Source organism: Manis pentadactyla, chromosome 6 (genome assembly GCF_030020395.1).
Source record: "Manis pentadactyla isolate mManPen7 chromosome 6, mManPen7.hap1, whole genome shotgun sequence".
Lineage (NCBI taxonomy): Eukaryota > Metazoa > Chordata > Mammalia > Pholidota > Manidae > Manis > Manis pentadactyla.
This window is the reverse complement of record NC_080024.1, coordinates 35900674-35910962: the sequence shown is the minus strand read 5'-3', so window position 1 is coordinate 35910962 and position 10289 is coordinate 35900674.

Below are 10289 nucleotides of genomic sequence, written 5' to 3'. Positions count from 1 at the left end.
GACAAAGAATTGGTCACTTTCAGAAGGGGATAAGGAACTAATTAATTCATTTGAAAACTGGTAAATAGAGGGAAAGAGTCAAACACTTATCCTAGCTTTTCTACGTGAACTATACCATTGAGTAACCAAATGGTAGATGAAGGGATATGTCTCCTTATAAAAGTATTCTAATGTGAAAAAGAAATAATTGGGTTCTTCAATATGTAAACCATAAGGAAGAGAAACAGTGGGAAGGTTAATCTGTAGAATGAGGGAAATTTAAAAGACATATCCAAAAGAATTTAATGGGCAAAAAATATAGTGTCTGTGGATGTGCACTTGGGTCCTATAACTATAAAGAAATGCAAGGAAATGATTACTGTGAAAATCAGGATGGTGGGTACTTTGGGGGGTGGGAGGGACTTTGAAATTGAAATGAAGTTTATGGAGATCTTCTGGAATAGCTGGAAAATTCTATTTCTTGATTTGGGTGTTGGCTACAAGAATGTTTGTCCTATAATAACTCAGAGTATACATTTTTAAAAATATTGCATTCTAAATCTTTTGTTTTACAATGAATATTAAGGATTAAAAGTAATAAAAAACCTATATAACATAAAGAATACCTATCACAAAAAGAGAGAATTTCAACAAGATTTTCTCATGTATATTATTCAAGATTGATAAGGTATTAAAAAGAACCTATACTATTTCCAGTGATTATTACTCCTAGTAAAGATTAGAAAGAGGGAAAACTAGGAAAAGACAATAAAGAACCAGATTAAATGGTGAAATGAAAGGCAAGAAGAGTAATCTCTTAATCCTAAAATAAATGCAAGAAATATTAGTGGATTAGGTGAGCTGTTTTCTCTAAGGGGGCTTAGATTTTACATAGAGGAATAAATCTTTACAAAGCTCCAATCACTTGGAAGCTCTGGCCCTTTGAAATTCAGAACCTAAAAATTTCCTTGGCCTATTCTAACCTTTTTGCTTTAATTATTGCTGGGAGAAGTTAAGAGTCTTAAATATTTAGATGGATTATCTTAAACATCAGTGTTAGGCAAATATCTTTAAGTGAAAAAAAAAAGGAGTGCCAACTATAAGAACATGCATTTCCAGGGCCACACCTGCAATGTGGTTAGGACAAATTCTAACCTGCAGAATGCATGCCTGAAAAGGGGAATCAACTTCCTCCCCTTTCCTTCTATTTGCTCCAGTGTCCTAATGCCTTATCCTGCCCATCATTCCAAGTGGCAAGTGACCTAGTTAACTGATCTCTCTCACAGTAGACCATCCAGAATAGTCACTGCTCATTCTGCTCCACCCTTCCTTTTGTTCTCTGCCTTTTTCTTTTTCTACCATTTGTATTACTGTCTCCTTACTGTCCCCATTATAATCCATGATCCTTTGTCCAATTTTTCTTTTCTATCATTATTAGAATAGACAATGTTTGCTATTTAGGAAATTGAATGCTTTAAAATAAAAATGTTTTGTAAAGCTACTAAAGAAGATCAACAGAAGGAAAAATGCATACTTGGTAAAGAAGAAACTCCCATTCTGAGTCAATGTGTAAATTTTAAAAAAGGAACATTTATCAAAAGTTAGAATAATCAATAAAACTCCTTTATTAAGTCAGCATAAAATTTCAGATTACCATTTTCAGACACCTATGAAGGTTTTGGGAGTTGTCAAAAATGTCACCCTAGTGATTTTTTTCCCCTGTCTATTGCTATTCTAATTTTCACTTGTATGAAATCATCTCCCACCATGGATGCTGAAAATGCCAGACACTCACTCCACCCCATTTAGCAAAGACATGGGCTAGTCACTTCCTAAGGGGCAAGCAAAGGAGTCTGCTGAGAGGGTGACGGTGAGAGCTTCTAAGAATGGCTTTACTTCCCTACTGAAGAGAAGGAAGGGGAGTTAGTGCCCTCTGCCTTCGGCCACAGCTGTGTGAGGACCCAGCAGCAGTGGCAATGGTAACCTCTTTCGATTATGAGGAGAAAAGCTAAAGGACAATGTCCAACAAAGTGGTAGAATAAAGGGCTAAAAATAGTTTGAGACCTTGATAGCTGGCTTAAGTTCTTGAATCAACCTGCCTTGGGAGTTACTTCCACGTGATATAGTGTCTTCATTGTTTAAGACACTTTTATTTGGAAATTCTGTTGCTTACAGTTTGGAAACATCCTAACTAATACATGCTGGAAGACTTCTTGACCCTGTCAATAGACTTCTTGCCTGTGAATCATGGCAAGCAAATGACAGAGGGGAGTTATGAAATGTACTAAATAATAATTGTTCTTTTTCATCTAGTTTATGAACTTTGCTTACTGCAAGCAAAAATATAATTTTAGTCATATTGACTTACAGGCAAAATATGATTAATAACATTAACAGAACTTAGAATTGTATTAGTTGATTTATACTTTCTACTTTCCCTAACCTCCTTTGAGGTATGATTAATCTAGAAATTACAATTTTGCTATAGAAATAGATCAGAATAGGTAGACTCTCTTATCAATTTTCTTCGTAAAATAAAATATTACTTTTATTATAAATAAAACATTTTAACTTTCTAACAGTTGCTTACACTTTCTTTCCATTCCTATGATCAACAATAACATCCTGAAAGTCAAAAATCTGTATAACAACTCCATAATACATGTGAGTCTAGCCAAATATAGAATACAAAGAGCAGAAATATTGGAAAGAAAGGCTATTCAGATCTGACTTAAAAGGGGTGGGGTGAGAGAGAATATACAAGCAGAAGAACGTAATCAGAGACTCTGTTATATTTATCTCTGTTTCCCAGCACCGACATGTCATGTTTTTAAATATTTGAGAGCTTTCCAAAAACACATGAAAGAAAATAGATTGAAGAATTTTCTGGATAGACTGTGACCACTGGGGACATTCTAAAGTATGTGATTAGGAATTAGAAACAAGAGGAGAAAATCCCTGTTTTAACTGAATCAAAGAGCTCCTGAATCATAAGCAAATCTTTTTCATTGTCAATAAATGACTAATAAAGGCAGCTAAATAACTTAAAGTAAAAAAAATAGCTTAGAGCAGTTCATAAACTTTCCCTTATAGAAAAAAGACTTTCATAGTTTTTTCATTATAATCATTTTAATAGAACTTATTCTGGTGGGGGAAAAAGAACTACATTGTAGAGAATAGCTGATTAAGAAAAACGCTTCCTAAGGGTATGTAGAAAATTTTGACAGAGATTTTTTAGGAATCAAGTGAAGTAGAGTGGTGGGATTGGATGGTGTTCATGTAGGAGATAAGCTAGGGTCCCAGTGCTGGAAAAACATATAGTGCAATTCTAAGCTTACTGCAATTTAAACCTATTTTTCTTTTCTTTGAAAACAGCAAATAACTGGTAGCAAGTTTTCTGTATCCTACAGAAAGCCGTAACTCTTCAACCTTCTTTTTTTCCGAATAACCAAGTACATCAATCTTTTCTCACAGATAAAATTTTCCAGCCACCCTCAGCTCATCATCAATCACTTTTGAATATTTTTTCCCATCACTAACACATATGGTCAAAGACTATTTGCCTTACAAGCATATATGCAGATTCCCAAGCCATATTCTGGACATACTGAATAAGAATCTTTGGAGATGGGCTCTTACCCACTCCAGAATTTGAGAACCACTACTTTAAAGGATCCACAACTCTCAATTTGAATTGAAAGACTTGAATTTAATTTGGAAAATTATTTTTTTTCCAAGGACTTTAACAATTTAGTATAGAGGACGTATCTATCTTATAAATTATATTTATTCTAATCCCTCCCAACATTTATTCATACTGAAAAACAACCTTTTAGTTTTGACATAAATTGTTATTAAAATTACTGATCTAGTAGTATAGGGTAAGTCAATATTTAAATATTCCCTAAGTGAAATATGCTAAGAAAAACATGATCCAACAAGTCAATTTCTATTTTTATTCTTTTTCTTTATGGAGCACTCTTGAACAGCTTATTTTTTTCCCTTGATATGTAAAATTCTAAAGTTGTAAAGAAGTTTTAAAAGGAAGAAATGAAGGCATTAGCCTCTTTATGCTCTATGGTTTGACAGCTATCATTGCAGTAATAGACTAAACCTTTCTTTTGAAAGAACCCAAAGTAGTAGAACTTTGCCAGTTTTATTCTATTTCATTTGATTAAATGTTCTACATATCTAAAAACCAGGTGAAAGCTCCTAAGTAATTTCTCACATGAGCTAAATTTTACTTCTGATTCATTACTGATTATAACCCTATGACAATTATAGAAAATTAATTAGCTATGAGGAGCAAGAACTCTAGAAATAAAAATGCAGAGGCTAAAAACTGAATTGTAACCATTTCACACCATGTGGAAATAGTCGAACAGAATTAAACAACTCAGGTCACTAAAGTAATATTAAGAAATTTCCTTATTATACATTGGGAATTTTTTGATAGATATACCCATATTATAGCAAAATGAATTGCATAAAATGCACACACAATATTTTAGCTGTGATTACAAAGTTGTCCAAAATACTACTTAGTGTCAAGCATCACACTTGTAAAACTCAAAGTTTAGTCCTAATGCTTTTGAATCACTTGGGGCACATATTAAGAAAGCACATTTTGGGCTTTCCCCCAGAAACAAAATCTGGAGGGAATGTCCTGGAAATCTGCATTTACAATGCTAAATATTAAGTTATTACCTACAATGCTAGCATTCTGACAAGAATGCCAACTTCTTCACTACGTATGAGATCCAGATGCCCCAAGAAGCAGTGCTTCATTCTGTCTTATATATAGACAAGGCTATTTGCCAAAAATCTATGTCTAAGATCTGTACGCACAATTGGGCATCTTCTTCAAAGAGGCAGTGAATTCTGTCCCTCAATCATCTCTTTTGGTGTAGAAATTTATGGGCTAGTATTAATATCCAGTTATGACTGTTTTACATAATCTGAGCATGTTTAATGGTGACCCCAATTACAACTTTCTTTCATCTCACAGGCCCACTGGTGGGCAAAGTTTTTCTCTATTTTCTAATGGAAAGATAGAAAGCAAGCCTGCATAATCTCCCAGGAGGTTGTGAACAGAAGATTCTGCAGCTATCTTGTTTATATAGGGTTTTGCTTTGCTTTGGTTTATTTAATCAGTACAGTTCATCTCCTAGAAAAAGGCACACATGCTAGTGTACCTTAAGAGCAATAGATTGCAATAATCACAGTTTGTTAATCCCAACTGCTTCTTCTGAAAAGGAAGCAGTGTTCCATGATGATGTCAAAGGGCCTATGAGTCTTCCTAAATCTGACCACACTCCCGATTCTGCCTTCCTGTATTTCTCCTTCTCCCTAGTGTCTTTTTTTTCTCCCCCTCATTGTCATTATCACCATAAAACTTAGGTCTTCACCTGTTAACAACCTTAACACTCTGGCCTCAGTTCTTTAAAGCTCTTAATACAGCTGAAATTTGATTTTGAAAAAAGATTTTACTAAATAGTGAATGCAGTGTTTTTGAAACTGTGTATGCATGGGATATTAGTAGATTTTATTTGGGAAAAGTAATTAATTGTAAGGCTTAAATTTTGGTGGTCACCCACACGTCACTTTAATAACTCACAGAGATAAGTGCGGCACAGTTCATCCTTTCTGATGAGGGCTAGGGGTTAGCTTTATCCATCAAAAGAACCTCTTGGGATTGGTTTGAGTATATACACAAACCAAATGTCTCACCCAGAATTCCTCAAGACTAAGAGAGATTATTATGGAAACAGCACAGCATCAGTAAGATAAAAACTAACCAATCCTTGGACCTAAACACCAGGTAGGGAAGGTTAAATTAATTTTATATTGGCTATTTATTGCTACATAGCAAATTACTCTAAAGCTTAACAGGTGGGAATAATACACATTTACTACTTATAGTTTTTGAAGGTTAGGAATATGGGAGCAGCTTAACTAGGTGGTTCTGCCTCAGGAGCTCTCCAAGGCTGCAGGCAAAGTGTTGGCCCGTGCTACAATCATCGCAAGGTTCTACTGGGGAAGATCTGCTCATTCACATGGGTCTCTGCAGAGGACTGCTTCACAGCATGAGAGTGATCCTAGAGGGAGTGAGATAGAGCACCCAGGATGGGAGCCACAGTCTTTCTATAACCTAATCTTAGAAGTGACAACTAGGCACTTCTGCCATATAGTAGTCATTTTTGGAAGCAAGGCAAAACTTCTAAACCCACACTCAATGGGAGGGGATTACACATGGGCATGAATACCAGGAAATAGAGAGGACCATTGGAAGGCATCCTAGAGGCTGTCTTTTGCAAATTTATTTACTGTGGGGTTTTTAAGTATTTAATATGCTATTTGTCATTGTGAACATCTGAGAGGGTAATGCAGTAAGCCGTTTTTTCCAAACTATTTGATCTTGGACTCCTACCTGCCCTCATTCTCATAATTTGCTATGGGCCGAATGTTCTAAGCACTTGCTGATCAAGGTGTGGTCCTCAGACCACAAGGGAGTTCGTTAGAAGTGCAGAACAATCTCAGGCCCTCCCTAGACCTACTCAATTACTGGTCATATTCCTTGTTCTGGAGTCTACTTCGTCTGAAATAAATATAGCACTTAAACTTTCTTTTGATTGGTATTTGTATGGCTTATCTTTTTCCATCCTTTTCTTTTTGACCTATTTAAAGTACATCTCTATATTTATAGTGTATTTCTTGTAAATAGCATATGAATACGCTTTTGTTTGTTTATCCAATCCAACAATGTCTGCCTTTTAATCAGGGTGCACATTTATATTTAATGTAATTATTGATATGGTTGAATTTAAATATACCATCTTTTAAGTTGTTTTCTATTTGTCTATTTGTTCTTTGTTCTTCATCCTCTTCCCAAATGTTTTTCTTTGCTTTAGATTACTTTATTGTTCTACTTTATCTCCACTATTGGGTTATTAGTTATACCTCTTTTTAAAGGATTCTACAATATTTTACAATATGTATCTAATTTATAACAGTCTAACATCAAGTACTACCACTTTATGTATAGTGAAAAAATTTTATGACAGTATACTTCCATTTCTTTCCTCTCATTCTTTGTGCTATCATTCATTTTGATTCCACATATAAATGAATTGTACTGATTTTGCTTTAGATGATTAGCTTTTAAAGTGATTAAAATAATAAAAACTTCTGTATTTACTTTGTTTTACCATTTTAGAGCTATTTATTTCTTTGTATAGATTCAAATTTCTATCTGCTGTCATGCTTCTCCTGCCTAAAGAACTGATTTTAATATTTCTTGTAGTGAAAGTCTGCTGGAAATGAAAAAAAAAGCTTAATTTGCCTTCATTTTTTGAAAGATACTATAACTAGGTATAGTAATCTTGATTAATAGTATTTTTTCTTCCACGACTTCAAAGATGTTACTCCATTATCTTCTGGCTTACACGGTTTCTGACAAGAAATGTTCTCTAAGTTTTATCTCTGTGTTTGCAATATGTCACTTTCCTCTGTCTTCAAGATTTTCTCTTTAACTTATGTTTTCATTAATTTTGGAAAATCCTTAGCTTTTATCTTAAAATATTTCCCCTGCCTCATTATATATCTCCCCTCCTTCTGAGACTCCAATTACATTTGCTAAACTACCTGATATTATCTCACAGATTTTAGATGCTCTGCTCTTTAATATTAAAACAAATTCTTTTCTACTTTCAGTATGGAAATTTTCTATTTACCTTTGTTAAAGTTCACTGGTTCTTTTCCCAGCTATTCCAATCCTTTCTTTTTTTATTGAAGTATAGTTGATATACAATCTAATATTAGTTTCAAGTATATAACGGGGTGGTTTAACAGTTACCCACATTATTAAATCCTCACCCCAACTAGTGTAATTATCACCTGTCAACAAAGAAAGATGTCACAGAATCATTGGCTATATACTCCATGCTGTACTACCATCCCCGTGACTAATTTATATTATGATTGAGAACATTTTGCTCTTTTATCCCTCTACTCCTCCCAGTTCACCCATCTTAACCTCTCCTGCATGGAAACCTCCAGTCACATCTTAGTGTCTGTGAGTCTACTGTTATTTTGTTCATTTTGTTTTGTTTTTATGGTCCGCAAATAAGTGAAATCATACAGCATTTGTCTTTCTCCTCCTGGCTTATTTCACTTAGCATAATACCCTCTTGGTCCATCCATGTTGTCACAAATGGCAGGATTTCTTTCTTTTTCATGACTGAGTAATATCCCATTGTATATTTGTACCACATCTTTATCCATTCATCTATTGGTGGATACTTTGGTTACTTCCATATCTTGGCTATTGTAAATAATGCAGCAATAAACATGGGGGTGCATATATCTTTTCAAATTAGGGATTTTGTTTTCTTTGGGTAAATTCCTAGAACTGGAGTTGCTGAGTCATATGGTATTTCTATTTTTAATTTTTTGAGGAACCTCCATACTGGTTTCCACCATGGCTGCACCAATTTACATTCCCACCAATAGTGTAGGAGGGTTCCATTTTATCCACATCCTTGTCAACACTTGTTATTTCTTGTCTGTTGGTTAATGGCCACCATCCTAACTGGTATGAGATGATATCTCATTCTGGTTTTGATTTACATCTCCATGATTAACAATGTGGAGCATCTTTTCATGTGCCTGTTGGCCATCTGTATTTCCTCTTTGGAAAAATGTCTGTTAAGACCTCTGCCCATTTTTAAATTAGGTTGTTTGTTTTTTGTAGTTGAGTCATATGAGTTCTTTATATATTGTGGATGTTAACTCCTTATCAGATAAATCATTTAAAAATCTATTCATATGTGCAATCTTCTGATAAGCCCATTGAAGGAATTCATCTCCAATAATGTGCTTCTGACTTGTACCATTTCCACTTCACATTTTTAGTAATTTCCATCTCTCTGCTGAAATTCCCTATATATTCACACATATTGTCCACCTTTCCCACTAGATCCTATAACATATTAACCATGTCCCAACACTTTGGTCATTTCTGAATCTGCTTCTGTTGATTGCTTTAGCTCTGGGCTAATGGACTTTTTTTCCTGCTTTTTTGAGTGTCTTAAAATTTTTGATTAAATGATGAATGTCATATGTAAGAGAAGTAAAGGCTGAGGTAAATAATATTTATACCCAGAACTGGGCATGCTTTTTCTTCTGTCAGGTTAATAATGTGGGTGACTGAGACAACCTACTCAGAACTTGAGCTAAGTTTGGGTTTTATTTTTATTACTACCTTTGGTTTACCACAGGATTCAAATTCTTCTATTACCTTGTACTTAGTGTGGGGCCTCAAGCACTTCAGAGTTTTTCTCAGTCTCCCTCAGCTTTCAGCAGTCTTTCCATGCCTGTGTTACAGAGGGATTTCTCCCCTTGCTTTCTCCTCCTCAGTAGAGACTGTTGTTGCTCGTTACTGGTGCTTGGCTTGTGCTGGGGCAAGAGGGGTCTCCATATTCCTGGCCCAGCCTGGGTCTTAGGCAGGTCCTGTGTACCTGAGCCTTAGAGGTGGGGCTTTCCCAGTATTTTCTGCCTCTCTTTCCCATTGCTGCCAAATCCTGCCTTGTATGTGTGGTTGTCTTGAATGAGAGAGGGTCCCCTAGCAGTAGCCAACTTCTCTTTTTTTTCAGCTCAGGACACTAAGCTCCAGTGTTTCCTGCTGCTCCCTTAGGGATGGGGAGTTTGTACTTCTGCCTCTCCCCAGAAGCAGCAGTCTTTGCCATAGCCCTGTTGGTGATAGCATTTTCTACCCTCCCCCAGTGGCTTAAGGTTTTTAATGTGAGACAAAAGTTCCATATTAGGTAGGGTTCCATGATTGTCCCCCAATGTTAGAACTATCATTTCCTAAGATTCCTATTATCTTGGTAACTGTACTCGAGGGGGTGAGGATTTAATAATATGGGTAACTGTTGAACCACTGTGTTGTATATTTGAAACCAACAAAAGATCGTACATCAATACGTTAATTTAAAAAATTTATCTCCTGAAAAATATTTATTACTATAGTATAGAGAGGAATGTGGTGTTTCAATTTAGCTACTTTACAGATATTTATTAAGAATATGAATAAATATTACATGAATCACACTTTAAATATTTAATACATTAATCTAATACACTGCTTCCTGCTCTTTTTCTATCAGATACAGGTGCAAAAAACACATTTGTCACTCAAAAATCTACCTGTTTCTTTCACCCACTTTTCATAGTGTCATCCAAAATTAAATTTAAATGAATGTGGTTAGGAAAAAAAGCCATTGTGCCAGGGGCAAGTGCACACCTCACAT